The sequence below is a fragment of the Pongo abelii genome, chromosome 1 (assembly GCF_028885655.2).
Source record: "Pongo abelii isolate AG06213 chromosome 1, NHGRI_mPonAbe1-v2.0_pri, whole genome shotgun sequence".
Lineage (NCBI taxonomy): Eukaryota > Metazoa > Chordata > Mammalia > Primates > Hominidae > Pongo > Pongo abelii.
In genome coordinates, this window is record NC_071985.2 from 79,512,425 (window position 1) to 79,517,426 (window position 5,002).

Consider the following 5,002-nt stretch of genomic DNA (forward strand, 5'->3'; position numbering starts at 1 on the left):
GGTTTTTTTGGTTGGTAGGCCAACCAACCAAAAATAATTACTGCCTCAATTTCAGAACTTGTTATTGGTCTATTCAGGGATTTGACTTATTCCTGGTTTAGTCTTGGGAGGGTCTGTGAGTCCAGGAATTTATCCATTTCTTCTAGATTTTCTAGTTTATTTGCATAGAGGTGTTTATGGTATTCTCTGAGGGTAGTTTGTATTTCTGTGGGATCAGTGGTGATATCCCATTTATCATTTTATATTGTGTCTATTTGATTCCTCTTTCTTTTCTCTTTATTAGTCTGGCAAGTGGTCTATCTATTTTGTTAATCTTTTCAAAAAACCAGCTCCTGGATTCATTGATTTTTTTGAAGGGTTTTTCGTGTCTCTATCTCCTTCAGTTCTGCTCTGATCTTAGTTATTTCTTCTCTTATGTTAGCTTTTGAACGTGTTTGCTCTTGCTTCTCTAGTTCTTTTAATTGTGATGTTAGGGAGTCAATTTTAGATCTTTCCCACTTTCTCCTGTGGGCATTTAGTGCTATAAATTTCCCTCTAAACGCTGCTTTAGCTGTGTCTCAGAGATTCTGGTATGTTGTGTCTTTGTTTTCATTGGTTTCAAAGAACTTATTTCTTTCTGCCTTAATTTCATTATTTACCCAGTAGTCATTCAGGAGCAGGTTGTTCAGTTTCCATGTAGTTGTGTGGTTTTGAGTGAGTTTCTTAATCCTGAGTTCTAATTTGATGGCACTGTGGTCTGAGACACTGTTTGTTATGATTTGTTTTCTTTTGTTTTTTGTTTGTTTTTTGTTTTTTGCATTTGCTGAGGAGTGTTTTACTTCCAATTACGTGGTCAATGTTGGAATAAGTGGTATGCTGTGCTGAGAAGAGTGTATATTTTGTTGATTTGGGGTAGAGAGTTCTGTAGATGTCTATTAGGTCCACTTGTTTGAGAGCTGAGTTCAACTCCTGAATATCCTTGTTAATTTTCTGTCTTGTTGATCTGTCTAATATTGACAGTGAAGTGTTAAAGTCTCCCACTATTATTGTGTGGGAGTCTAAGTCTCTTTGTAGGTCTCTAAGAACTTGCTTTATGAATCTTGGTGTATTGGGTGCATATATATTTAGGACGGTTAGCGCTTCTTGTTGCATTGATCCCTTTACCATAATGTAATGCCTTTCTTCGTGTTTTTTGATCTTTGTTGGTTTAAAGTCTATTTACCGGAGACTAGGATTGCAACCCCTGCTTTTTTTTTGCTTTCCGTTTGCTTGGTAAATATTCTTCCATCTCTTTATTTTGAGCCTATGTGTGTCTTTGCACATGAGATTGGTCTCCTGAATACAGCACACCGATGGGTCTTGACTGTTTATCCAATTTGCCAGTCTGTGTCTTTTATTTGGGGCATTTAGCTCATTTACATTTAAGGTTAATATTGTTATGTGTGAATTTGATCCTGTCATTATGATGCTAGCTGGTTATTTTGCCCATTAGTTGATGCAGTTTCTTCATAGTGTCAATGGTCTTTACATTTTGGTTTGTTTTTGCAGTGGCTGGTACCAGTTTTTCCTTTCCATATTTAGTGCTTCCTTCAGGAGCTCGTGAGGTAGGCCTGGTGGTGAGAAAATCCCTCAGCATTTGCATTTGCTTGTCTGTAAAGGATTTTATTTGTCCTTCCCTTATGAAGCTTAGTTTGGCTGCATATGATATTCTTGGTTGAAAATTCTTTTCTTTAAGAATGTTGACTATTGGCCTCCACTCTCATCTGGCTTGCAGGGTTTCTGCAGAGAGATCTGCTGTTAGTCTGATGGGCTTCCCTTTGTGGGCAACCCGACCTTTGTATCTGGCTATCCTTAACATTTTTTTTTTCATTTCAACCTTGTTTAATCTGATTGTGTGTCTAGGTGTTGCTCTTCTCAAGGAGTATCTTGTGGTGTTCTCTGTATTTCCTGAATTTCAATTTTGGCCTATCTTGGTATGTTGGGGAAGTTCTCCTGGATAATATTCTGAAGTGTGTTTTCCAACTTGGTTCCATTCTCCCCTTTTCTTTCAGGTACACCAATCAAAGGTAGATTTGGTCTTTTCAAATAGTCTTATATTTCTTTCAGGCTTTGCTTGTTCCTTTATTTCTTTTTTCTCTATCCTTGTCTTCATGCTTTATTTATTAAATTGATCTTCAATCTCTGATATCCTTTCTTCCGCCTGATCAGTTCAGCTATTGATACTTGTGTACACTTCATGAAGTTCTTGTGCTGTGTTTTACAGGTCCATCAGGTCATTTATGTTCTTCTCTAAACTGGTTATTCTAGTTAGCAATTCCTCTAGCCTTTTATGAAGGTTCTTAGCTTCCTTGCATTGGGTTAGAACATGCTCCTTTAACTCGGTGGAATTTGTTATTATCCACCTTCTGAAGACTACTTCTGTCCATTTGTCAAATTCATTTTCCGTCCAGTTTTGTTCCCTTGCTGGTGAGGAGTTTTGATCCTTTGGAGGGGAAGAGGCACTGGTTTTGGGGATTTTCAGCCTTTTTGCGCTGCTTATTTCTCATCTTCGTGGATTTATCTACCTTTGGTCTTTGCTATTGGTTACCTTCGTATGGAGTTTTTGCATGGTCATCCTTTTTGTTGATGTTGATACTATTGCTTTCTGTTTGTTAGTTTTCCTTCTAACAGGCCCCTCTTCTGCAGGTCTGCTGGAGTTTGCTGGGGGTCCACTCCTGACCCTGTTTGCCTGGGTATCACCACTGGAGGCTGCAGAACAGCAAATATTGCTGCCTGCTCCTTCCTCTAGAAGCTTCATCCCAGAGGGGCATCTGCCAAATGCCAGCTGGAGCTCTCCTGTATGAAGTGTCTGTCAACCCCTTCTGGGAGCTGTCTCCCTGTCAGGAAGCATGGGGGTCAGGGACCCACTTGAGGAGGCAATCTGTACCTTATCAGAGCTCGAGCGCTGTGCTGGGAGATCTGTGATGCTCTCTTCAGAGCCAGCAGTCAGGAACATTTAAGTCTGCTGAAGCTGCGCCCACAGCCGCCCCTTCCCCCAGGTGCTCTGTCCCAAGGAGATGGGAGTTTTACCCACATGCCTCTGACTGGGGCTGCTGCCTTTCAGAGACACCCTGCCAAGAGAGGAGGAATCTAGAGAGGCAGTCTGGCTACAGCAGCTTTGCGGCGCTGTGGTGGACTCCACCTGGTCCTAACTTCCTGGTGGCTTTGTTTACACTGTGAATGGAAAACCCTCATACTTAAGCCTCAGTAATGGCGGACGCCCCTGCCCCCACCAAGCTCAAGCATCCCAGGTCAACTTTAGACTGCTGTGCTGGCAGTGAGAATTTCAAGCCAGTGGATCTTAGCTTGCTGGGCTCCATGGGGTTGGTATCCACTGAGCAAGACTGCTTGGCTCCCTGGCTTCAGCCCCCTTTCCAGGGGAGTGAATGCTTCTATCTTGCTGGCGTTCGAGGCACCACTGGGGTACGAAAAAATATTCCTGCAACTAACTCGGTGTCTGCCCAAACGGTTGCCTAGTTTTGTGCTTGAAATCCAGGGCCCTTGTGGTGTAGGCACCTGAGGGAATCTCCTGGTCTGTGAGTTGTGAAGACCTTGGGAAAAGCGTAGTATCTGGGCAGGATAGCACAGTCCCTCAAGGCACAGTCCCTCATGGCTTCCCTTGGCCAGGGGAGGGAGTTCCCTGACCCCTTGCACTTCCCAGGTGAGGTGATGCCCCACCCTGCTTCTGCTCGCCCTCCATGGGCTGCACCTACTGTCTAACCAGTCCCTGTGAGATGGACCGGGTACCTCAGTTGGAAATGCAGAAATCACCCGCCTTCTGCGTTGGTCTCGCTGGGAGCTGCAGACCAGAGCTGTTCCTATTCAGCGATCTTGCCCCTACCAATCTAGTTTTAAAATGTAGATAAAAGACTAGAAAGAGCCATACATACTGCTTTTTCCCAAGGCCACTGGATTTGGTGGACAAAAGGTTTCAAGTCTATTTGAGCAGTTAACAAGGTATGCAAAGGGGCAAAATAATCCTGGTGTCTTTTTCAGTGTTGTTCTGTTTCTAATAGGACTTGAAGAAGGAAGGCATTTGCTAATGGAAATAGAGCAGTGATTCAAAGTTAAAACCATTTTTCATGATATAGCAATAAAGAATAATATAACACTGAAGAAATAACATTAAAACCCAAGGTTTAATAAGAAAACAACTATGAAGTTTTTCCACAGATAGACAAGAGTCACCTGAAAAATGAGAGACTAGAACCTCCTGAACAAAGATTTGTAAGCCAAAGAGTAAGGAAGATGAGACTCTTCCAGGTAAGCAGCCTGTGTGTGTAGTCAAGGAAGTCCCCTGGAGGGAGGGGCGGAATGCCAGCTGCCAGGTGACAGATGCAAATTCTTGGACATTACACTGAAATCTAGGACTTCCATTCCCTGTTGTTTGATGAAAAGCTCTTCTGTGTCCACCATCTGATTCTTCCTGGACCTGGCTTCTTTGTTAAGACTCATTCAGTCACCTATGTCCTGTGCTCTGCCCTTATGTCATTCTGGACTCTTCTAATCTCTTTTGGGCTGAGTACAACATGCTTTTTTTTTTTTTTAATTCTCATTGCTTTCTGATTTTCTGCTTAGGAAAAAATAAAGGCAAATAGGAGAGGAATGAGAATGGGCGGAGAGCAGTGAGGAGCATTAGACCTGCCTATAATCACAGGTGCCTCATTAGGACTGATTTATGTTTGACCAACCTAGAAAATGTTTTTACCAAAACAATCCAGTCCTAATTCTCAGAGCTGTGCAGTCTTTCACCCTCAATCTGACTTAAACTAATAACACGATTTAAACTCTGTAACTCACACATTGCCCAAGGCAAGGATTTAAAGTGAGAGTCAAGTGTGCAGTATTAGACAAAATATACTTTCTCACCCCCTGTCACTTCTCCAGTTACCAAATCTTTTCCAACTTGTCTGGGCCTTCTGTGGCTGGAGCATAAATCAGGAGAAATGGGGGTGGAAATGGCTTTTTTTCTTCAAAGCAATGG